We start from the raw sequence: 26,610 nt of genomic DNA on the forward strand, positions 1-26,610 counted from the left end.
CTATTTCCTCTGCCTCAGTCTTCCCTTCCCCCCTTCATTAAACGAACCAACCGTCACGGGGCGCCTACTAGGAAACAGGTTATGTGAAACAACACCTACGCTTACAGACCTTGCAACCTAACGGAGAAAACAAAAGAATAAACAGGGAGTCAGCAAGCCAGGCTGTGCAGGAAGTACCACAGCAAGGAAGGACAGGAACACCAGACCCAGGTGTGGGGAGTCAGGGCAGGCTTCCCAGGGGAGAGGCACACAGAGGGTGATTCGTCCTTCAGGATGGTTAGCGGGGGGAAGGGGAGGGGGACGGGAGGCAAGTAACTCGGGGACATGGCAACGTTGGCTTGGAGGAAAGCTGGGAGAAGCAGTGGGTTCTGGGCACATCTCAGAGCAGGACCATCAGGACTTTGCCATGGATCAGAGAGTGGGTGCAGGAGGGGCGAACAGATTCTGCTTCTGCAGCTGGAAGAGGGGAGTTGCTCTTTACAGAGCCGGGGAGGACTCTGGGGAAGAGAGAGGTTCAGGCTTTGACATGCTGGGTTTAGTGCAAAATGATCTAGTGAGGTTTCAGTGAAAGAAGTCCGTTCAGTAAATACTTGAAGGAGATGAGGAAAGAAAACTTGGGTGTTTGGGGAGCACCGAGAAGACGCAGAGTCAGGCAGGCTCAGTCCAGTGGGGCCCACCGTTGTCCCTAAAAGATCCTCCATCTCCAGGGACAGCGGCTGGTGCGCAGTCATCCTGACACCCTCCCTCCAGTAGGCAGACTATACCACGTCCACTGCAGTTGCTAAACAGTATTTGCTGGACACATGAGAGGAAGGAATAAGCTTAATCAGTGCAAGAGACTGTTCCAACCGTTTTCCCTTCCAAGGAGGAGATCCTTGCCAAGATGCTGTACATCTGGGGAACAGGACCTGGAGGTCTGCACCCTCCGTCCCAGGGTTACCAGAGCCCCGTGCCGTAGAATCAGCACGCACAGTGGTAAAATGCACCTCTGGGCCCTTCCCCAGACCACCTCAAGCTGAATTCCTAGGGGAGGAGCTGGGACCTCTTGGTTACAGACTCATTGAGTGATGCTTCTGAAACTAAAATTTAAGAACTGCCGACCCTCCGGAAGATGACCGCTGTTGACACTTTTCCTTGGAGGCGGATAATTTCTAGCCGTGATGGGATGAGTTACAGCCACTCTGCCATGTTAACGGTACTCGGTACTCTGTGCTCACGGCCTCATCAAGCTGCCGCAGTTGAGTTGGAGCCGGGCTGGCCCAGAGCCGCACACGCTGTCAGGTGACAGCTTAGGCAAGCGAGGCCTTTTGCCAGATATCTCCCAGTCGAGCTCTGCAGCTTGAGAAGAAAAGTACGAGAGAACATGTCAATGCCAGATCTCATTATTCTGGGAGTTTTCACACAATGACTACACATCTGTCTCACTCTCAAATCTCACTCTCAACTATAATGAAGCAACAAGCTCGTTCTTTCATACTGTCTGAGCCACAATAAGGACTAGACGTCACACGTTGACCTTGGACATCATGTTTAGTGAGACCTTTAGGACCCGTCTTCCAGCCCCAGGAAGAGGTCAGCTCCACGAGGGCAATGGCTGCCCCCTCGGTGCCTACAATGCCTGGCACACAGCAGCCACTCAGTCAGTATCTGGATGGATGACATACTCGTCCCGCGTCCTGACGTGAAGGGCCAGGTGTTCACAAATCCCGTCTGTGGAGTTGCACTGTTACCTGCAGCTTCCACATCCCTCGTCGCACCAGTTCCCTACCCCTGCAGAAAGCTGTGCAGTTTTCACTTAAGATGTAACTTTCTGCTGACCCCATAAAAAATTGGCAGGAATTCTCAGAAAGGATGATATCGTAGTTGTACTTGTGGGGCTCCACGGAGGGATAAATTTCACATTCTTCATGCTTCCAGATGGACTTTTAGTTCCCCAGGGCAGTCATTCCAGAACCTTTTCTCAGCCTTAAGTTTACTCCAAGAAATAAAACGAGTGATTTAGGGCTTGATCGCTCCCACAAGAGGCTCCCCTGGTTTTGGTACAGAGCCGGAAGTAGGGCAGAGGGGAAGGCAGCTGGGAGACAGGATGAGGGGCTGGTGCCCACCGGGGCCCCGTGGGTCAGGGAGACACTGCCTGCCTGGTCTCTGGAGGGTGAGGGCCTGGAGGGCAGGGGGACAGGCCAGAGATGGAATCGTCCGCGTGGTCAGGCGGTCCCAGAAGCTTGGAGCAGCAGTGAGCGGTGGATGCTGGTGCCCCGAGGCTGGAGTAGATGTGGGTCCATCCCACCGTTCCCCGCAAATGGTCTTCACACACCAGGGCTAGTGTCCAAGGCCACTTCATCTAGCTGGTTGGGGTGCTGCAGTACCGAGGTTTCATCGTCGTGTTTCTTGAGCTTTTACTAGGCTAACGTGTGAACTCTTTCAGCAAATAGTTACGTGTCAGCCTCTGTGCTGGGTGCTAAGATACAGCTGTGAACAAGGCTGGGAACTAAGGACCTCTGATCAGTGAATGCTTCTTCTTAGCCTCAGATTCAAGCCCTGGTCCCAGGCCTGTTGTTGTTTTCCAAGGGGCACATTCAGAGTCAGTGGATCAGAGTGAATTCTTCGGGGGTTCTCACGACGGGTCAGGGGGACCCCTGTTCTAAGGATATAGTGATCTAACGCGTGATTGAGAATCAGCCCATCAGACAGGCGCCAGGTGTTGGACTTCTGTAAGGTTCACAGTTTCAGTGTGAGCTGATGGGACGGCCGCTCCTGGTGCAGAGCGACCAGAGGGACCTGGCCGGAGGCTGCCTGGCCGGTGGCAAGGACCCTGCTGGACGTGCCTCGCCCGGGCTCTGTGGCCCGGGCACCCTGGTGACCCGGCTGGGCCCTCCCGGGGCTTCCTGCTGCAGGGCGAGTACACCCCGTGTCTCACCGGGCCCTCCTCCCGGCTCCGTTCCTGCTCTGAGCCCTGGATTTCTCTAGAAGCTTATTCTGGCCTCAGAGCTGGCCTGGAACCGGCTCTTCATCATCGGGGCTCAGCTCACACACCTCCCGGGAGCGGCCCGTCCAGCCACCCGCTGAGGCCGCTCTGATCTTCATCGTCAGCGTGTGCCCTGCTCTTCAGAGCAGGCCCTTCAGGCGGGTCAGCTCTGTCTGTTTGGTGACATCGTCGTTACCCTCTCTCCCTGCTAGAATGTAGGTTCCTTGAGAATAAGAGGGTAAGCGGCACTCAGGAAATAATTAATGTGGATCACGTTTCCTACACACCCGCCGGCTCTCTGGGGACGTCCGTAACTGTTGTCAGGTTGCCGTGCTGCTTTCGGGATCCTAGTTGCCCAACCAGGGATCGAACCCGGGCCGTGACAGTGAGGGCGCCGAGTCCGTTATGACCACGGGACCGCCAGGGAATTCCCCAGACAGCACTTTTGAAATCATATCTGGAAACACAGTATATGACCCAGAGCCTCAGCACCCAGGAGTAACCTAAGGCTTAAAGTCTTTTTGTTAAATTGAACTAAATTGGCACCAGACCAGTAACTGGGAAAATGGCACGTGACCCCAGAATCCCCTTGATGGGGCTGGACAGCGGCCCAGGAGGACATGCTCACGGTGGCCGCTTTTCACCCATGTTCCCTTTACTATGACGAAGGCTACGACAGAGCCCAGGGAGCTGGTGGTGCCCAAAAAAGGAAGCCCCTCACAGGGGCAGGCTGGTTGAAATGTGATGGAGGGAGACGGTGCAGCCATCCTGCACTCCGTGTCACGTTGAGCCAGGGTGTTGGCAGGACGGGGTCCTTCTGCAGCCCGCGTGGTAGCCGTGCTTGCTCAAGTGACAGCCTGTCTGTTGAAAACTGACAAGGAGAAAATTAAAGTCTCTTCTGTTTTCTGTGTTACTCAAATGCCGCATTGCTTGGTAGCTGGTTAAACTGCATAGTTCCCTTGTCAGGCTTTTAGCAGCTGTGAAGATCCAGTTAATGTAGGTCCCCCTGCCTTTGTCCTCTTGACTAACTAGCTGGCCGTACTTGCTTTTCTTTTTGTATAAAGCTTTTCCTTCTGTCCCTTTGACAGCACAGTGTCAGAAACGATGTATTGTCTTCACAGATGTTCCATGTTGCAGAGCATTTGCTCTTCAGTAAACATAGTGACGTGAAGGGACATGTTGCATGTGTCCAATCCTTTTAATGACTGAAGGTCCAAGATCATTTCTTCTCAGTGGAATGACCATCGACAAAAACGATTGGTCAACTCCTAGCAATTTGAGAGTTTGCTAATCCTGCTGGAATGGGAAATTCTACGCGTTCGAAAATAGACGTTTCCATCCGTCGAGATTCACTGACAGATCCCGAACCATGCAGTTCTGACTCGGGGAAAAGGAAGGCTGATTTCACTTCAGCGTGTTTGTCACACCTGGGAAACGCCTGGCGGTGGTGGCCTTTCTCTTCCTGGGGAGGAGAGTGGTCCAGCCTCAGAACCGGGAAGACGGGCAGTCTTGGTCTCACCCTCTCCTGCATCTCTTCTTGGTCCACAGCTAACAGGGACTTGCAGCTGAGAATCACTCACTGGCAGCCGCAGCCTCAGACCTCCCCGCGTCGCTGGGAAATCGCCGAGAGGCAACTCAGGGACTCCCAGCTGCATAGACGCTGCCTCAGGAGCACGCGCCACCACCCTGCTCAGGGCTGAGAACCCAGAGCAGGATGTGAATTTCCCACCCAAACAAACCCAAGGGAGATCCCTCCTGAAGTTTGTAGGAAATTTGTTTCTGACCCACGGGTCACAAAATAGCTTGCTATGAATTTTGATTGGCTGCCAAGTCATTGCTAATTCATCTCTGACTTTGACAGAAAAAACAACTAAGTGTTAAAGAGATGAACTGGGTGCGTGAAAGATGGCTGCTCGGAAGAGGCAGTGGAGGGACTAAGTCCTTAAAGACCGGAGAAAAGGAAAGGAGTAAATACCTTGAATATTGCGGTAAAAACCATGTGCGGGAAGACAAGAGACCTTCACAGACAGCTCCGTAAGGTTATTATAGATCATGTGTCATGATCATGTTTTGGATACGACAGTCTCACTTTTGGTTCTCATTGAAGCTGCCAAGAATGGCCGGGAAAAGGAAATAAAAGAATATTAAAAGAATATTAAAAGAAAATAAAAGGAAATAAAAGAATATGCTGCGATACTTCGTGAACACTCCAGCAGGCTTGTAGAGGTGGCAGATCTTGCTTGTTCCATGTCAACAAATGAAGATGGAATTAAGATTGTCACAGTTGCAGCCAATCACCCGGAAACCTTGTGTCCACAGATGATTAACACCGCACTTGCTTTGGCTGCAAGACCCAAAAGTCAAGTGGTCAAAAAAACCATGGAAATGTACAGATGCATGTGGGAGGATCATATCCATGTCGTCACTGAAGCTGTAGATGACATTCCAAGCGTTGACATCCTAGAAGATGTCAACCAATGTATCATAGCCTTGAGAGACCAGGATGCTGATCACTGAGATCGAGCTACAGGTGCTGTGAGAGGACGGGCCGCAAGCGTTGCTCACATTGTCACAGGTGAAATGGACAGTTACGAGCCAGGAGCTTACACAGAAGTTGTGATGAGAAATGTTAACTTCCTGACAAGTACTGGTCATAACCCACAGATGAAGTGCGTCCTGTGTGACTGAGAAGAGACTTTGTGTGGGTGTGCCTGCCAATGTCCCAGGCCCCGATGCTGGCTTGTACACTCTTGCTCCTGCCTTGCTGCATGCCTTTTCTTGAATAGGTTTTATGTGAGTGTGTTATACAGCATTTTGCAGACCCTTTAAATTCTTCAACCTTGTATAATTGTTGCAGTCATAACTCATTTATTTACAAAAAAGCATGTATTTGAAGATACCAAGAAGAAGCACACACATACACATCGACCTTAAACGTACAGAACAAGGCAAGTGGGCAAAGGGTTATATTTGGTTTCGTTAACTGCTTTTCTTTCCCTTTTTTGAAGGTCTTCAGTAAGTTTTCATAATTGGACATTATGCAGCCAAAAGTACTGGATCATGCTGTATTTTCCTCAGAGGACTTTCTAAACTCTGAAACCTTAGTGGCTAAACTTTCATTTGATTTAGAATAACTGACTCACACAATACACAGCAACAGTGAATGGACAAACATTTCTCATCAGTACTGACTCCGTCTTTTATGGCCTGTTTCCGCCAATTGTGAGATCATTCCACCCAATTACCATTTCACTACTCTGCCCCCTTAAAAACTCAGAGCTATAACGAAGCTTATCCTTTCTATATTAATAGTTATCTATGGCTGAATTTTTAAAAATTTCCCTAAAAGTTAGCAAATTAAGACAGCAAACATTTACTGTCCTGTGGTTTCTGAGATCAAGAACCTGGGAGCAGCTTAGCTGGGTGGCTCTGGCTCAAGGTCCCTCATGAGGCTGCAGTCACGCTGTTGGCCTGGGCGCCCTCATCCAAGTCCCGGGCGTGGCTGGACTCATTCACACGGTTGCTGGCAGGAGGCTTTGGTCTCTTGCCTCGTGGGCCTCCCTTATGTTGCCTGAGTATTCTCCCAACGTGGCACCTGGCTTCCCTCAGAGCAGGCAATCCAAACGAGAGAGAGAGTGAGAGAGAAAGAGAGACCCTAGGATGGAAGCCAGTGTTTTTGTATAACCTAATTTCTGAAGCGGTATACCATCATTTTTGCTACATTCGATTTGTTAGAAGGGAGTTACTGAATTCAGTGGGTTACTAAGTGACTTAAAGACAGAGTATGAATGTCAGGAAGCAAGGCCATTGAGCCATCTTACAGACTGCTTAGCACAGCTGCTAAGTGTTTTGTATTCTGGATGTGCTCAATCTATTTCCATGTCCACAAATAGACTGTACTTTTTGGAGTGGTTCTATCTCTCAACCCCCCTACTTTCTGGTCTAACATCTAATTTTGGAAACATGGCAAAGAACCTGCCATACAGTAGACAATAAATATATGTTTAATGGGTGAATAAATAACAGAATGCACAGCTCACCTGGGAGCCTTAATGAAGTTGATTGATTGACAAAGCAGAACAATTGGAAAAAAAAAAATGAACTGGGGGCTTCCCTGTTGGCACAGTGGTTAAGAATCCGCCTGCCAATGGAGGGGGACATGTGTTCAATCCCTGGTCTGGGAAGATCCCACATGCCGCGGAGTGACTAAGCCCGTGCTCCACAACTACTGAGCCTGCGCTCTAGAGCCCGTGAGCCACAGCTACTGAGCCTGCGCTCTAGAGCCCACGTGCCACAACTACTGAAGCTTGTGTGCCTAGAGCCTGTGCTCTACAACAAGAGAAGCCACCGCAATGAGAAGCCCACGCACCGCGACCAAGAGTAGCCCCCGCTCGCCGCAACTAGAGAAAGCCCGCTCACAGCAGCGAAGACCCGATGCAGCCAAAAACAAATAAATAAATAAAAATTTAAAAATGAATTGAGCAGGAAAAAAATTTTTTTTTTGCAGGAGCATGATCCTACAGCTGCTGGAAGTCTAGCAGAGGGGGTGGTAAATAAACCTAGGAAGCAGGGTGCGTTCATTTTCAGAACTTTCTGCTTGAAGAGGAGTCTGGGAAAGTGCGAGATTCATTCTGGACGATCAGTCTTTTATGCTGACAAGGGAGTGAACTGCTACGGCCAAAAACAGGCGAGACCAAATTCACGATGCTGAGAGAAGGACACGTCAAACAAACCCAACAGTGACCTCCCTTGGGTTTGAGAAACTGAATCCCAGGTCCCCGGCTTCCCCTCCCATCCTGCGGGGTCCCTGGCCTCCCCTGCCGTCCTGTGGGGTCGCCGGCCTACCCTCCCGTCCTCCTGGCTTCAGGGGAGCCGTCTTGGTTTTGTCCTCACTCGTTCCTCTCATTTCCTCCTCCCCCTACTTTTTTCCTGACTTTTCTCTCCTCAAATATTTTCTGCTACTTGATATCTATTACATATACACATTAAACTATATTTCAGAATTCACAGTTGTTGAATCATTACACATCCACACATCTGAAATGCAACCGCGCATCCTTTCTGGGAATTTATGCTGCTTGACGGGCAATGTTGATCTGTCCTCTCCACCAGCATCCCGGCCACCCGGGCCCCTGCCTTCTTTCATTGTAAATGTTAGAAAAGAATCTCTCAGCTTCTCTGGGGCCTGAGGGGTCTGGCTCCAGGGTAAAAACCTGTCTGCGGTTTCTCAGGCCCGATAAGGCCGTCAGAAAGTCTTTTGTCCCTGGGAGACCTCCGATGTGAGCCCTCCCCCAGGAGACTGGTGCACGGCCAGGCTGCAGGGTCTAAAGGGAGCATCTCCCCCCCAGTCTGGTCCCTGTGCTCCGGCTCCCTGGAAAGTGAGACCCCCGTGTCTGCACTGACCCAGCCTCTCGCCCAGTGGGAGGGAGGGGGCAGATGGGTGCTCGTAGCATTGCCGTGGGTGACGACAGGCATCACTGTGGCTCCTGGTTGCCTTCCTTGGCTGGTCTTTAACCCCTGGCAGCTCAGCTGAGCTCCTGACAGCCACGGCCCACAATTTGGGGCAATTAAATGTAAGCGGAAGTCGGCCAGATGGTGTATGAGAAGGCTTTAACGTGCCTGCTCAGGCAAGCAGGGAGTTGGGGGTGGGAGACAAACGACATTCTGCCTTCACCCTGCCTAGAAGACGGATGTGATTGCTGGTGAGGCAGCAGCCATTGTGTGAACATAAGACGAGAAGCCAGTCCTTAAAGATGCTGAGAGGAAAGGTCGAAGGAGCTGCATTTTGATAACACAGCTCAGCCACTGCAGGGCCTCCGGATGCCTCTCCTGGTACTTCTTGTGCAAAGACCGGAAACTTCCATCATGATTTTAAAACGTATCCACAATCTCTTTGATTCTCTTCCTATCAGAAGGTAAAGGCTAATACCCTTCCCTTCAATTATGGGGCAGCTCTAGCTTCTTGCTCCTAATAGAACACAGCAAACAGGGTGTGGAGGCCAGGTTACAGAGGGTGATATGGCTCTGTCTCTCTGTCTCTGTCGCTCTCTCCTATGCCTTGGGGGCCCTCAGCGGACACATAGCATGTCCGGCTGTACTGAAGCCGCCATGCTAGAGAGACCACGTTTTTTTTTTTTTTTACGATGAGCACGACCCTACTGCTGCTGACCATCTAGGGGAGGGGATGGTGAATACCGTCGGGGCTGGGGACAGATAGTGGAAAGTTGAGAGCCAGGGTGTGGATTACTCAGGATTTAGCGTGAATCATTCTCGGGGGCCTGGGGAAGACTAAGCAAGGCTGCTAATTAGCCTGCTAAACAGTTCTCTGTGACTGGAGGCTATTTGGTTGCCGAGGCAATGATCTCTTTATTATGTACGAACCTATGGACATGATCCACGTGGGCATGTGTGGCCGGCTAGCCCAGGAGCACGGACATCCGGGATAATGACACGCTGCGGAGTCTGGCTCTGCCGCTTCCTTCTGTGCCCGGGTCATCGGCCACCCTGTGGTACGAGGTGGCCGCCCCGTCTGGAAACAAAACGATCTCATTATGTAGAATTAATACATTATTTGTCATCTGTTGATCCGTGCTGCCAGAATTTGGTGGCCACCCTGCAGACATTTTGGGGGGTGTCTTTACCAAAATTCAGCATTGCAGCCCTCAGTCCATCCCACCTTGTCTGAGAAGCGTCTGCTCCATGTGGGTGGAGACGGTCACGTGACTCGCCTGCCGGCATTGATGGCTGAGCAGGGGTGGAGCCTGGGTTCAAAGCAGGGCCGCTTAGGAGGAGGGAGAGACAGCCGCTGGGGCATGCTTGTGGCAGGAACGGCCACAGAGGGGCCGGCTGGCTGTGCTTCGCCGTCCTCTGCCTTGCGGGGAGCTGAGAGGAGGAAGCAGGAGAGCCCGAGGGGACCCTCAGGAAGGCAGATGCTCTCTGCTTCCCAACTGCAGCCCCTCCTGCAGCCCGGCTGCGCCCCTGCCTAAAGCTCCCGGGGACGCTGCATCCTGGTGCCACGTGCCCCGGTGCGTGGGAGAGTCCAGTGGTTTCTGGTACTTGCCTCCAGACACCCTCAGCATACCTAGCACAGCTTCAGCTGCAGGAGAGGAAAAGTCATTTTCCCTCTGCCCCTCTGAGTTCTTCGCTGAGACTCCTGGAAGAAAAGTCAGGCTAGCAAGCACCACACACAGAAGTTGGGTGACATGCTTACCTCGTGCGTACTTGGCAGGTGCCGGGGGAACATGAGTGGCTGCCCCAGTGGCTTAGGAGCCGGGCTCAGACACCAGGTTAATAGGGAAGGGGAGGGGGCAGGACTCTGGGGGAGAGTAGGTGATTTTTAGGAAAGATGAAAGGGCCCTTACAATGGAATGGGAGGGGTGATGGTTTGTGACAACGTTCTCCCGGGTGCGGTGTCGACTTCTAGTCACCTCCCCTGTGACAAGTGGGACCCCCTGGACTGATGGAACTCCCGGGGAGAGGATTTATGACAGCTGAGGTCCTTCAGGGGAGGACCAGTGTCTGGCGCCAGATAAGGAGGTTCAGGGAAAGCCTCTAGCTGCCGTCGCTGTTTTTCAGGTGACTGCCTGCAGCTCAAAATAATCAGCACACCAAAGTGGCATGTTCTGGGGCGGAGGGCAGCATATTCCACCGTCTCCCCAGGGGCTGCCATGTCTCGAGGGTTAGGAAGGGACAGGGACGTGTAGATAAGGACAAATCTGTTGGTGGAAGCGTTTAGGAGCCCCCTCTCCCAGAAAGGCACCAACAGCACCAGCTGTGAACACAAAGGGCCGTGCATCTGTCCTGCTGAGCACGGGAAGTCCCTCTTTCTACTCCAAAATTGACCTTTTTTGTAATAGAAAAGAGCTTCCCTGAGGTACTGAGGGAAGAATCTGCTCTTTGAAAAACAATCTCAAATGCTCACACTCCAGTAGATCTTTACTAAATAAACAGTTGTCCTCAGACACCTGTGGCTAAAGTGTCCTCACCAGGTATTGGCACTGCCCTTCACTAAAACGATCTCCACACAGTATAAACCACAGAACGGCTTCCCCAGGCTTGACGCTGCGTGCAGTACCCCAAACCACATTTTATTTGATGTTTCTGGTGTTTTCAGTGGCGAGCAGAAGGGGGGCAAAACGTGGCTTCTTACTTCTCGTGTCTTACTCGGGTCAACTTCTGCTTTATCACCGGTCCCCTCATAAGGCTGGGCGAAAGTAGGAAACAATGGCAAAGGGCTTTAGATCTGAATGTTTAAGGCAAGAAGGACGGAAAGAGAAAGGTTACAAGAAGCAGAAAGCGGGGAGCAGGTGGGTGGGTGGGCTCTTTAGGGCGAGACCGCTTCACCCCAGAGTCAAGCATGTGGTCCGGAGCAGAGCAGGAAACGGGGAACGTTTATGGGACTGACGGAGCGAGCGAACAAAGGACTGGTCAAAGGAAGCCCCGACGACTAGCTTACCCGCTGCTAACGGGACGTGGATTCGTTTCCATCGAATTTCAAGTATTCAATCCTCCTGAGTTTGTCCACTCCAAGTAGACTCTGATGTGGCCTCTGGATACAGAAAGTAAACTCCTGAAAGCTTGTCAGGGTCCACAGTTGATGCTCTTAATACTATCTTGGATGTAGATACAAGTCACAGCCCTGACGCCCCGCCGTATGCCAGAGGTGGCTTCCCTGTGCCTTCAGGTGAGCCCTGGCTGTGACCGCCTGTGTTCTGACATCTGCCTTACGGCCTCAAGCACACCGGGACAGGAGTGAGAGGCAGACCTCTGGCCTGGTCTCCAGGGTGACGCCAGCCTTGTCATGGGGCGCAGGGACCACTGCCACCCCTTCAGTTACCGCCTATGGAGGAGGAGGCCGGTTCTTCATCGTATCAACAATAACGAGTCCCAGGGCTGCAGCAATGACAGACTATTCCCGAAGCAGTCGAGGTGCTTATCTGAGAGAAAGACAGTATCCTTCCATAATGGATGTGAGCACTTCCTCAGAGCCGAGGGTGGGGTGTGTGTCCCCCTGGAGGGGGCACAGCGATGGGAGATAAACCGCTCGGAGGGCCGTGTTCTCAGGATGGCCGCATGATCATTGTGAGAGCCAGGCGCAGGGAGGGGACGCAGGAGATTTTGTTGTAGTTATTCCGCCTGAAGGAAAACAGTACTTTGTTCCTTGTACACTGAAGCTTAGAGAGTCGTAAAGACGGGATGGTACCTGCCCTTCTCAAACTGGCAGACACGGCCGCCCACCTTCTGCAGGAGGGGAAACTGAGGTCCAGGTGGGCGGAGCTTCTGTTCTCAGCAGAGTCTGCAAAGGTTCACATAACACCGCATCCAGCAGACTTACATCTCTCCCCTCCTCAACTGCTCTGATCACTGTATCTGAAAATCCACCCGAAAGGTGAGAGATTAACAGAAGGCAGTGAAGAAGGTGCCAACTTCTTGATTCGCCATGACGTGTGTGTGTGTGTGTGTGTGTGTGTGTGTGTGTGTACGCAGGTTTGGGTTCTGCGAGGCTGTGGTTTGGTGGTGAGCATCCGTTGCAGCCGGCGACCTGGGATGGCAGACATGGGAGCTGGGGGCCTGGGGGACTGAAGAAAAAGCTCCCAAGTCACAGCTCTGTCGGCCGAGACACACTTGGAATAACATCTTCAGATTTAAAGAAAAAACCTGTTTCCTTGTTGATACAGGGCCCCTGTCTGAACCCATGCGCTGCCCAGCGTGGCAGGTGAGGATGAATTGTTGTTCAGGGCTCGTGCTGCAGACCACCAGGAGGGCCGCTGCGACCACACGGAGAGGTCACGTCCCCCTTTGCCATTTCTAAAAACTGAAAATCAGATCCATTGGAAATCCACAGATAGGCGTCTGCAGCACTCCCCACAAGAAGAGCTAAACGTTCCTTGGGAGTCCGCTTACTTGCATTCCCAGGGATCCGTGGCTGCAGCACCGCCATCCGCGCTTCTCAGACAAGCTCCTCGCTCGGGGCGACAGGCCATCACGCTGCATTTCTGCACAGCTCTCAGCCCCGTGACACTCATCAGGGCTTGGAGGAGTTCCCCCCAAATTCAGAGGAGCCTTGCTTCAGCTCACTGTTAAAGGAGGAGGACACAGAAATTATTCTCCTTAGAAGAGTTTCTGGAATTTGGCTATTTACATGGTTTGATAGTTTTAAGGGAATCAGGTTGATTCCCTTAAATCACGTTGACGAAATCACTGGCTAGTTCAGTGAAGCCATCAGCTTACATCATTGTTGACAATCAAATCAATGCACTGCTCTTGTCTGGGTTTCTTGTTTCTGTTTGTTTTAGACCTCGTGTAGGCAGGGCTCAAGTGAAGCAAACCAGACAATCTTGTCAATGCTTCGGGAATAGAAGTGGACAAGAAATTTTAAAATGTGAGAGCTGTGTGGAAAACAGAGCCTCATTAAAGAATTAGATGGGATTCAATGGGTTACGTGCACCAGAAGGAAAAAAATTAAAAGGCTTTTCTTGCCAGGGAATCAAGTCTCTGCAGAAAGTGATTGTGTGGAGGGTCCCTCTGGGCCTTGGAACAATTAGCTCTCAGAAAATGAGAAGACAGCCTTGTGTTTCTAGGGATTCAGACGTAGCGGGTGTGCCCTGCCCCTCAGCAGGCCGTTCACTCCCTCCAGCCTCTCGGTTTTTGGCTGCTTGACCCTGCGGGGCCAAACCCAAGCCCTTGAGAGTTCAAGATTTTGAGTCACGGAGAGTCTGAATAAAAATTGGATTCTTGGAAGACGTTACTTTGGTAAGAATTCTGCCCCAGATGTACTTCCTGGAGGTGTTTTCTGTCAAAAGGATAATAAAAAAATCCCTTCTCGGTACTGAGAAAAGGCAAGAACTAAGAGGCTGTATTTCCTAAGGTGGGCACTGCGGAGGGTGCTGTTTCTGTCCCTTCACCAACTTCTCTCTGAGGACAGCGTGAGCGACGAGAGAAGGTGACCAGGCTAATCTCGCCGCTGCTGGGGGATCGTCACGTGTGGAGGCAGCATCTCCAGTGTTTAGAGAAGGGCAGAGGCGAGGTTGGGGGCGGGCCCGGGGGAACGTGGCCACGTGGCCAGCCAGGGTGAGTGCCGCTCTCACTGCACCTGCTGGGTGTAGGCCGGGGTGTGTATCGTTAGCCGATGAGAGGCGGCCTGACAAAGGTGAACAAGGGATGGGGCCTGGGCAGTAAGTCAGACGGGAGGGCGAGGCCCCCCCCCAGCAAGCAGGCAGCTCCTTCCGTCGTCCGGTAGGGTGTGAGATCTTGAGGCAGAGGCGCCCTTGAAGCTAGGAGGCCGCGCCGGGCTCCAGGGCCCTTGAGCACCTGCCTGGTGGCGGAGTCCCCGAGCAGAGCAGAGGCTCAGTGCAGAGGGATGGCGTGTTCCAGTTGTACTGTCTTGTAATCCGACGTCTGTGTGCGCTGCAGAGCGACCACCAACTACGAAGAGGGCCCTAGGACGGGCGCCGTGTCTCTCTGTGGTCCTCGTGGCCCAGCTCTCACGTGGGGCTCCTTCTCGGTCCCCCCGGGACCAGCACGATGGCCCGTCCCTGTGGCTCTGGGAACCTCAGCTTTGTTTCTGAATTTGAACCTGGCAGACTCGGGCCGCTGGTCATTGATTTGGGAATATTTAACGGGCTGTGGAGACGGTGAACAGAAAGCACGGGTCCACCTTCCTGACGAGAAGGAGGCAGTTGTGCATGAAAAAAGACCGGAGTTCGCCAAGCCTTGCAGAATGAGAAGAGAATATTGCACGAGTGCGGCCTTGTCAATTGGAAGGTTTTAAATCTCAAATGCTGCAGACCCAGCAGGAAAGGAGGCACATAGACCGCATTTTGCTAGCTTATATTTTCAGGCACTTAAAGGATGTCCTGTATGCTTGTGTTGATTGAGGGAAGTGATCAAGAAGGGTCACGCAGGGTTCGGCATCTTCAAAATGGCAACGGTGCTTCTGAGAACGCCGCAGAAAAATTAAATGTGTTGTGAAGGATAAATTACAGCTGGACGTGAGTTGTTAAAACGTCATTCCTCTTACCCGGTAGCCTCCTTCCTGTCTCATTAAGCCAGCTGACTGGCTCTATCGAGACAATTACGATGGTGATTTACTGCATTACTGCTCGGTTGTTTCTGGGAGCTGAATGGGGGCGGTGGTGTCCCATCTTCTGTGTCTCGTGGTGGGGGATGCTCAGGTCTCAGCTGCAGCATTAAACACAGCACCAGAAAGCAGAGGCGCAGGAACGCACTTTCCCTGCTGTTATGAGCCGAGGCGTAAAATGAGATTTATTTGCAACAGTCTGATAGAGAAAACTGAGTCCTGGGAATTGATGTCCCAGAAGGCCTTTCAAGTCAGCCAGGAGTTACTGCAGGATGAGAGTCATAGAATAGGGAGAGGTCAGAGGAGAAAAAAATTGGCCCCTGATACCTTCTGTGGCCACTGTTAAGGGTAAAGGGATTGACCAGTTTGCACAATGTGAGTCACTGTCTCAGTTACAGACTGCCCAATCCACTCTCTCCTAACAGTTGGATGCCTTGGGCCCTCAAATTGGTGCCGTAATTCAGCTTTTTAAAGATGTAATTCTGGGCTTCCCTGGTGGCGCAGTGGTTGAGAGTCCGCCTGCCGATGCCGGGGACACAGGTTCGTGCCCCGGACCGGGAAGATCCCACATGCCGCGGAGCGGCTGGGCCCGTGAGCCATGGCCGCTGAGCCTGTGCTCCGCAACGGGAGAGGCCACAGCAGTGAGAGGCCCGCGCACCGCAAAAAAAAAAAAAAAAAAAGATGCAATTCTTCCGCAGACTTGTTGCCAGATACAACCCCCCGATAGCTCTCTCCTTTTCCCGGAAGTTTTCATCCTAGTAAATAATTGCATATTATTGTGATGGTTCTTCTAGCATTTCACAGTTTAGTTCTTAAATTTTCTGAAAGTTACTGTTGGAATTTGAGGATACAGCAATCCCCAGTTCATGTGTTTAAATTCCTGTGGAAGTTAGACGTTTATGTTCAGTTTTGTTTACTCGGGTGTTTGTTCAGCAGCCAGTATTTGTCACAATTTTAATGTGTATCTGGCCTTGCTGGACCACGATCAGAGAAGATACATGGGATTTTTCAGTTGGTGCAGCTTTGCTTCCAGAATATCGTGCAAGTCTCTACGTGTTTGCACACTGCCAAAGGTGGCAGGTAAAGCTAAAAAAAAGTGGAGGTTCATGACTGCACGAGGACTTTGCAGAGTCAGGGGACCCCTTCCCTGCAGGGCTAATTTCAGGGCTTTGGAATAAGCCAGCGTCTGAGCTCAGGACAGCTGGAGAGGGAAACCAGCTTCGCTGCTGAATCCTCTGTTCCCCCCGAAGGCAGTCCCACCCCTGCTCCCCCTGCCTGGGCAAGAGAGTCATTGTTTCAAAAGTTACAGCAATCGGGACACCCCCTCCTACTCCTGCGATTTTTGTCCCTAATTTATAGCCACTTCCATGAATAACCAGATGATGACTTCCAAAGAGAAAACTTCGGACAGCTTCATTGCCCCCTCCAGACAGGAGTGAGGGTGGTGACAGCCTTCACGGTAGCTGGCACATGGGACTGTCACTCATTGCCGTGTCAGCTGCAACCAGGGTGGCCCCGGGAAGAGTCTGTGTCAGAATTGTGCAATCGTTTCTTCTGCTTGTTGCGAATATGTACAATTTCTCTTTCCAGGGAAAGTGCATGAAGCTTTTGTGTAACTTGCCCAGTAGTCACAGTTTGGTCATTTCATCTTACTTTCCCAAGAGAGGTGGGAAAAAAACAGTAAATTGTGTGTTAGGTGACAGGGTCTTTCTTTGGCCCATAAAGGGTAATTGAATCAAGAATTTCTCGGAACATCGATGTTGACTTAAAAATTCAAGTCTGCACTATATTTATGTTTACTTTTTTTTTTTTTTGGCCGCAACACGCAGCATGCGGGATCTTATTTCCCTGACCAGGGATTGAACCTGTGCCCCCTGCAGTGGGAGTGCAGAATCTTAACTGAGGGAAAGGCAGGGAAGTCCCTGTTTATCTTATTTTTTGACCCATTGCTCTACTTGAATAAGACCCTCAAGGTCAGTTTTTTCACTAAGAATCTGAAAATATTGAAAATATTTTCATTGTTTCATTATCGCCCTCCTCTAAGTCCGAAGGATATGTATTGTTCCCTGCTTTCTTCTTCCGTGCCCCAAACTTTGTCTTCCTACAGTTATGCCACGTTGACTTCGTTGATGGAAAAAAATGCACAACCGAAAAGTTGAGGATTATGTTTTATTGGGCAGACAAAACTGAGGACTTAAGCCCAGGACACAGCCTCTCAGACAGCTCCGAGGGTCTGCTCCCCAGAGGTAACAGAGGAGCCAGGATGTACAGGAGGTTTTGCAACAAAGACCAGGTGGTCAGAACATCAAAAGATTACTGTTAATTAAAGAAAACCAGACATCTCAAGTTAAGGAATTTAGCGCTTTTCTGTGTATGGGAAGATGCAAGAGTCTGGGCTCACTGGAATCATTCCTTTGATGTGCACCTCAGCTCTCTGGGGCCAGCGTCCTGTGCTTTCCCATCCTGAGTGTCCTCAGGGTGCACCATCGGGAAGTGGGGTAGAGGGAGGTGGGGAGTAGCTGCAGTGGCTGAGGGCTTGATGGCCGGCATCCTGTCTCCATCCTGAGCTCCCTCAGGGCTCACCTTCTGGGCGGCTGTAATGTGATGGCTTGATGGCTGCAACATCCTTTGTTTACTGATACGGCAGGTGATATTTTTTCATTCACAACTTTAATAAGGCAGAGTTTCTATCCACCTTAAACTGTATGAGAAATCTGAAGGAAAATGATTGTAGATTCCATTCAAGAAAGATATCTGCATAGTCAGTTTTCTTTTCTGCTGATGACTAGGACTGATTTTTGTTTTGTTTTGTGTTTTGAATGTTATTTTTTTTTATACCGCAGGTTCTTATTAGTTATGTATTATATACATATTAGTGTATATATGTCAATCCCAATCTCCCAATTCATGCCACCTCCACCACCCTCCCCCTGCCTTCCCCCGTTGGTGTCCATACGTTTGTTCCCTACATCTGTGTCTCTATTTCTGCCTTGCAAACCAGTTCATCTGTACCATTTTTCTAGTTTCCACATATATGCGTTAATATACGATATTTGGTTTTCTCTTTCTGACTTACTTCACTCTGTATGACAGTCTCTAGATCCATCCACGTCTCTACAAATGACCCAGTTTCGTTCCTTTTTATGGCTGAGTAATATTTCAGTGTATATATGTGCCACATCTTCTTTATCCATTCATCTGTCGATGAGCTTTTAAGTTGCTTCCATGACCTGGCTATTGTAAATAGAGCTGCAGTGAACACTGGGGTGCATGTGTCTAGGACTGATATTTTCAAAAGCTTTTGTGTTGAAATAATCATAGGCTCACAGAAAGTTGTGAAACTAACACACAGGGTTCCATGCTCTCCTCTCCCATCTTCCCCAGACAGTGACATCTTAGGTTTCCGCAACCCAGTATCAAACCAGTCAACTGGTAACAGTCTGGGAGCCTTACTCGGTTTTCACTAGTTTCTACAGGGGGTGTGTGTGCGTGCGTGTGTGTGTGTGTGTGTGTGTGTGTGTGTGTGTGTGTGAGATTGGCCTTTTCACTCAGCGCAGTGCCCTTGGGTCCATCCAAGCTGTGTGGTATTCATCATATGGATCGTTCCAGAGTCCATTTAACCGCTCATTCTTTGAAAGACATTTGGGTCATTTGCAGGTTTTTGTGATCACAAATTAACCCTCTATGAACCTAGGTTTTTGTGTATGTGTTTGTGAACATGAGTGTTCATTTCTCTGGGATAAATGCCCAAGCATATGGCTGTTGTGCTCTTGGATTGTGTGGAAAGTGCATGTTTAGTTTTATAAGAAACTGCTGAACAATCTTCCTGGGTGGCTGGACCATTTTCTATTTCTACCAGCAGTCCAGGAGAGGAACATATTTTCCCAGGAGCGTCTTCTGTTTTGGTCACATGTCCCTGGATGTAGCCAGGTCCCTCCTGGCTCGAGTGGTGGAGGGAGAGGGGTCTTGGAGAACGGCTGAGCCAGGCAGCCGTCTTGTCCATGCAGGGGACAGTCCATATCACCTGGGGGCAGCGTCAGGCCTCACCTGCTGGGATCGCCGTATCCTCAGGGGTTTCTGGGCGTTACTGGGGGTCGTTGGTCTGGGTGTGTCTGCACAGCTCTGACACGTGGCCCTGCAGTGATCTGGCGGGCCTGGAAGACTCGATGGTGTCCACGGAGCCCAGGCCTCGGCCATGGTCTCCTCACTGTCACCCTCGAGGAACGAGCCCTCCCAGTGCTGGGCTGCGGTTCTTGCCCACGTGGGAGGACAAGGCAAGCGTCTCCTGGAGCCCCTCAGGGACCCGTGTCCTCACATGGCCGGCTAACCTGCACTCCCCAGTGGGTCCCACCTCATCCACGAGCTGGGCAGCAGGGCGGCCATTGGCCACCCTTTCCACTGATGAGTCTTTCTCAGTCTTGACATCACACAAAAGTACGTGCTGGCTGCCCTTCCTGTGGTAATCCTCTAATGTGAATAGAAGCTGCGGAGAGAACTCACCTGCCAGACGGGAATCTCAGCTTAAGCCTGGAAAGGACCCCTGTGTGCCCTTCCTGTCTGATCACCCAGGAAAGGACGCCCGTGCACCGTCCTCCCACCTGATTACCTGGGAAAGGAGTCCCATGCACCGTCCCCCATCTGATCACCTGGGAAGGGACCCCCGTGCGCCGTCCCCTGTCCGATCACCTGGGTAAACTCGCCTGGTCTAACTCTGTGGGTCACTGACTCACTGCTCCATAACTGCTCAAGGCTGTTCCCCTGGGGGTAGTATTAGAACAAAAAAGGGACATTTTCCATTGAAGGGTGGAGAGCCAGTTGGGACCTTCCTTAAATTCCAGTAGGACAGAGAAAACTCCTCCTGTCTTAACCTCTACTTTCTTGACTTAGTACCTGTGACACTAGTTGGGATTTGCCTTATTTAGTTAAGGTGCAAATGCCAGTTGCTGTAACAAAGGCCCCAAGGTAACAGTGGTTTAAGCGAGACAGAATTTATTTTTCCCTCTGGCCACACACAGGAGAGGACCCAGCTGTGATGCAACGGCACTGTGGTGAGAACCCTTGTCTTAGGGACATGTCTTTAGAAAGCCTTAGCCCACCATGTTCTGGGAAATTTTCTAAGGCTAGTGTCCTCTTAGGTGAAATTAGGGAGGTATCAGTGTGCTCCTAGTAAGTTAGAATTAGAATTTGCTATGGTCTGAATGTTTGTATGCCCCCAAATTCATATATTGAAAATCCTGCCCGATGTGATGGTGTTCGGGTGGGGGGTGGGGTTTGGGAGGTTCTTAGGTCATAAGGGTGGAGCCCTCCTGAATAGGATTAGTGCCCTTATAGAGGAGACCCCACAGAGCCGCTCACGCCTTCTTCCATGTGAAGACACAGAGGAAAGGTGCTAGCTATGAATCTGAACGAGGCCCCCACCCCGCCAGGCTGGCCCCTTGATCTTGGACATACAGCCTCCAGAGCTGTGAGACATAAATGTCTGTTGTTTATAAGATGCCCAGAACGGACTGAGACAGGATGTAAGGTGCTGTGGCTCCGTTTGCCATAGGTAACTTTAAGGATGGAATGAAACTTTGCCACCCACCAGACATAGTTCTGCAACAGCTGTTACCAACCCAGCTTCAGTCCTGAAAGTGAAGGCTTCCTTGTCTGGGTTTTCCCAAGCTGTATGATAACATGCAACATCCCACTAACCCAGAGGAAGGAAGGAAATCTGTTCAATTAAAGACAAGTGTAATTTTGTACACTTAATCATAGTCTTCTTACGTGAAATAAAATAATTTGTTTTTAGTAAGAAGAAACCAGTAATTATTTGGTGAGGGAGGAAAAACCACCCGTTAGCACATTGTGTTTACTTTGAGTGTGCAGAGACACACTGCAGCTTTTGCTGTTAGTCTTGGGCATGAAATACTGTGTGTTAAATCTTGTCATTTCTGGATCTGACAGTCTGCTTGGATGACAGATTAAACATGCCGTTTGGCATTTCAAGACATAAATCTCAAATAATCAGCCTGAGAGGACGGCACCAAACCCTCCCTGGAGGTTCCTAACACGAGGCAGTGACCTCCTTAACAAAGTCAGTGTAGTGATGTGACTTGTCTCTGGTTCGGCTGGGAGGAGCAGAAGGTGACCACTCAGAAGCTGTGTCCTGTGAATCTGGAAAACCAGCCTCTGGAAGTTGTCCCCTGGAAATGGACACGCCATGTGTCAGCCGTGCCCCACGGGCACCTTATATTACTTCAGGGGGCTGCTGGGCGTCACACGGTTTGCTGTCCGACGGAAACAAGCCGAGTTCCTCGTTCCTGTTTCCCTGGCTCTGAGAGACCTTCAGGTCCTTCCTGGGATGTCATGGTCACCTCTGTTAAAACATCCATTTCACAGCGAGTCACACACACTTCTACATTTTTGTTCCACCTCTAGCCTCTACTTTACTCTTCGTCTTTCCAGTTAGACAGTAAAAGCCTTGGGAGGAAACTTCTCTTCTTAAGGTGGTACATATATACAATGGAATCCTACTCAGCCATAAAAAGAATGAAATATTGCCATTTGCAGCAATAAGGGTGGACCTAGAGATTATCAAAGTGAAGTAGGTCAGACAGAGAAAGACATTTAATATATGTGGAATGTAAAAAAATCATACAAATGAGCTTATTTACAAAACAGAAAGAGACTCAACAGACATAGAAAACAAACATACGGTTACCAAAGGGGAAGGACAGAGGAGAGATAAATTAGGAATTGGGGATTAACCCATACACACTACTATATATAAAACAGGTCTTACTGTATAGCACAGGGAACTATATTCAATATCTTGTAGTAACCTATAATGGAATATAATCTGAAAACAGTATCTAACTGAATCATTGTGCTTACACCTGAAACTAACACAACATTGTAAATCAAATATACTTAAATAGAAAAAAAAAAATTCCCTTTGTATACGTTGTTTCTCCCATGACACCTGGTACAGTTCCTCACACATAGGATACCTCTTTACTGATTGTTATGTTAGCTTGCTTAATACCATGGTTACTAAGCGTGTTCTCAGAGTCACCATGACACTTAACAACCGTTAGGTGACTGTATGCAATTAAATTGTTCTTAATCAGGAATACAAAAGAATTTGCACCATAACCGAACAGAGAATAAAAGATCCGGATTTCATGTGACGATGAGATGTTTTATATAGGGAAATAATATATACATTAAAACAATATCTAGAACTTTAATTTGTTGTATCTGCTGATATGTAGTAAAGGTCCTTCAAAGCAGAAAGCACCTGAGATGTTGAGCTTATGGGGCAACGAAGGGAATTTTGTTTTATTAAAAAAAAATCAATTGACTTTATTTTTTAGCAGGGTTTTAAAGACCTGAGAAGATAGTTCAGAAAGTTCCATATACCTCTGCCCTTCACAGTCTGCTCTATTATTAACATCATGCATTAGTGTGCTGTATTTGTCACAATTAATGAACCAATGCTGATATATTATTAATTTACATTAGATTCGCTCTTTGTGTTGTACAGTTTTATGGGTTTTGACAAATGTGTGTCATGTATCCATCACTACACTATCATACAGAATAGTTTCACTGCCCTAAAAAACCTACACTTCAACTATTCATCCTGCCTGCCTAACAAAGGGAACTTTTTAATATCCCTGCTTGTCTGTGAGCTGGAGGAGCCTGGCTCCTGGCATCCAGTGAGGTCCTCATCACGCTTCATCCCTCGTTGGCGGTGTGTCGGTGAGTAAGCGACTCTAACCTCCACGGCCTCTTGTGCGTAACGTGGGATCAGGGTATCTTCCCCTCAAGGATGTTACGAGCACAAAATTAAAGACATTCCCATATAAAGCACCTAGCACCCTGCCTGGCAGTGTCAGAGTGCTCGGGTTACAAGCAACCCACACCAGCACTGCCAAGCTGAAGGAAGAAAAGTGTTAGAATAATACTGGGTCCCCCGCATGATCGAGGAGGAGGTTAACAGCCAAGTGTCAGGACCGGGAGCTCTGGGCGTCCTGGCAGCAGGGGGTCCTGACTGTTTCCTGGGCGCAGCTGTTCCCCTGGGTGAGTGGGTTCATCTCCGCCTCTCCTGGCTCTTCTCAGGAGTGAAATTCACGGGAGGCACATGCGTATTTTTGCGGATTAGGTCACCTGACTTTACAAGGCTGGAGGGTTGGCACATCACTGGCAGCCTGGCCAGGACCGTAAGGAGAGTGGGAATGCCATTCTCTGTAGGAAATAGGAGGTGCTGTTGCCAGAAGGAAAAGGGAAGGTGCGCTGAGCAGGCAGACATAGCGCCCCAGTGCACCAGACATAGAGGGTGCTAGGAAGTGGTGATCTCCTTTTGGTCTGCCATTTTGACGACGTGTGATTTATACCTTAGTGTGAAACTTGCAGTGTGTGTGTGTAACATGATAGTTTCTAACCAATTGCACTTGCTGGGCTAAGCACCTTCCCCCTCCCCTTGGCTGTCTGCTGTCTCATCCTTGCTGCTCTCCACCCTCCAGCGGGGACTGTGGCATCTGGCTCGCAGCCCCCCTCCTCTGTGACCCTGTTGCTGGTTTGGCTGACCCCCCACGTCCACGTGGTCACCCCACCTCACCAGCACTAGGGCTGCCCCGAAAACCAAGGTCTTGGCTTCGTGCTCAGAAAATAGACTTTTCTCAATTAAAAAATTTTCCTCCAATTATTATTTTTGCACTCTGGTTTGGGTCCTCACAAATGCCTAGGTGATTCCCCCAAATTAACAAAGAAGTACCAATCAAATGTTAATAGAAAACTTGAAAATAGCTGATCACACGTAGTTTTGGAGTTAGCCTTCCCTCCTTGATGTGGACCTGTGTTTGTGATATATTATTTAAAATATTAGATATGCATAATAGGCAGTATGTGTTTTCTGCTACTAAGGTTATTCTTAGATTATGTAATGAAATTAATATATTGCTGTTTTGTGGTGCTTCCCACAGAAATCCCATGTTTTTGAGGTGCTGTTTATACCACTACTGTAAGGCTGGTTTGTGTTGACATTTCTCCTTTACAGACAAGACGAGGATGAGCTGACCCTTCGGGGAACTCACAGCCAGTGCTCATGGTGTTAAGCACATGTCATTGTTGTTTGATTCACCACTTTATCCATAGCTTCAAAACAGCTCCAAGAACTCTATATAGGGAGGATGTGCTACATGTTAATAGAAAGATACACTTCACCATGTATTTCAGTGTCATTCTGAGGACCAGAACTTTAGACACATATGTGAGATTCATCCTTTACAAATAAAGAAATGTGTCTGAGTTGAGTCCTCAGGAAACAAATACTCTTTTATCCATTGATTTGAAAGGAATGAAAGGGGTAGAAGTTAGAAACCAGGAAGGTGGTCGATACATTTTGTCTGAGATACAAGAAGGAATTGATAGATATTGGAAGAAAAAAAAAAAAAAACAACTGAGGGAAAGAATGCTTTTTAAATGGAGAAACTAGAAGAATGAGCTAAGGCGAGACCACAAATAGTGATTACAGAGCCGTGGTTCGCAGTGCATGTGCTGGAATTCCCACTGGAAGAAGGTCCTACTAATTATTGATAATGACTCATCTTCTGCTTGTGAATCACCTCTCATGAATGTTATTTTCCCCATTTCTCTGAAGACACTTTTACCTGGAGAGTTTAATAACTTACGCAAGATAACACAGTTTCTGGTACAGCTAGGATAGTCTAATTCTAGTTAAATGTGATGCTGTGTTGCCAATCTCATATTTATGTATCGAGTCTTGTCTGAAATAGCAGACCAAGTCTTCACTTTGACTGAAAGTATTCATATTTCAGTTTGTCACCTTTTACGCAAATTCTTTTCCACTGATTTATTCTCTCTCTATTCAGCAAAAGGGGGAAAGGATATTTTCCAGGGTGTTGGTTGAGGATCAGCCACTTTGCATTTGTTTATTTTAAATTACTATGGTCTAGGGGTTAGCCTAATAACATAGCCAAATAAATGAATGTCACTTTTTAAAATTAGAAGGTGATTTCTGACACATTGTTTTTCCTGCTTATCAGTTGTGTAGGGACCCATAAATATTTGCTCCTTAAATTCCTAACTTAAGCAAATCCTGAGCGCTACTTCCCAGAGGGGACAGATTCTTATTCCATGGAAGAGTTGGCAGCTGTCTCACTTTTTACAAAATTCATGTACCTCTCCTCAGATGTCATCACCTCCTATTCCGTTTCCCTGCATGTTGTATGTTACGTGCTACGCCAGGCCCATTACTAGTTACCTGGAACAAAACATTCATAGATTTCACGGGGCATTGAGCTCAGCTGCTTTGCGAAGAGAACAGCACGGTAGTCTGTCCAGGAGACTAGACGATGTCCGTTTGGCACTGATCACAGAGCTCTTGCTTGACACTCCCCAGGGAGGGTGGGAGTTTGTCTGAGCTGCTGGGGATGCCTTCCCAGCCCAGCCCGCCCCCTCACACAGGCCCCGGGCCCAGCCCTGCTGGGTGCGTGTGGCAGTGATGGCCCCTGAACCCATCACTGGGCTCACATGTGCACGTGGTCCATGTTCGGGCTCCTGGGGAGAAACCCCAGTTCTGCCACTCGCCGCTGTGCAGTGGACTTGGCATGTGGTATTTAAGTATCCAGTGAGCATTAGCTGTTTTTTTAGTAATGGCTTTTACACACATACACACTCACAAACATATACACATATATGTACACATATACATACATATAATGGTGTACACATGCCTATAATATAATAATAATACCTATAATAAAATGTTATCTATTTTATGTGTGGGTATGCGTGTGCATTTGTACATATAATAGATGTACACACACACATACCCATGTGTACACATATTCATACATGTGATGTACACATGCCTATAATAATACATGCCTATAATACTATCTATTTTATGTGTATGTAATAGATATACACACACTCAACATATACACAATACATAAATGATAATGTACACATGTCTATAATATAATATGTATAATAAAATGTTATCTATTTTACGTGTGGGTACGTGTGTGCATTTGTACATATAATAGATGTACATACACATGTGTACACATATTCATACATATGTACACATGCCTAAAATACATGTCTATAATAACATCTATTTTGCGTGTATATGTATGTATACATATACACATGTATACACAATGCATAAATACGATAATGTACATGTGTCTGTAATATAATAGTACCTGTAATAGTATCTGTTTTTTGTGTGTATGCGTGCATACATATAGAAGTACACGCACATGCACGCACACCTTCACTCCCTGGCTCAAGTCGGAAGCCCTGTGCTCCCACAGCACATGGTCCACAGTTATATGAGTGCCTTCGTCGCATGACATCATCACCTACTGTGTACCATCTCTCATCACCTGGGGTTCCCACGGTTGAGGTGGCTGCTTCTCCGTCCTCTCATCCCAGAGCTTTGTGCTGCTGCCGAGAGTAACCCTGAGCTCACAACAGAGTTATGTTGTTGGAAAGGTGGATGCCAGATATTACTTCACGGTTAGATTGTCATTCCTTTAGCTTAACACTG

This window comes from Grampus griseus, assembly GCF_964374135.1.
Source record: "Grampus griseus genome assembly, chromosome: 6".
NCBI lineage: Eukaryota > Metazoa > Chordata > Mammalia > Artiodactyla > Delphinidae > Grampus > Grampus griseus.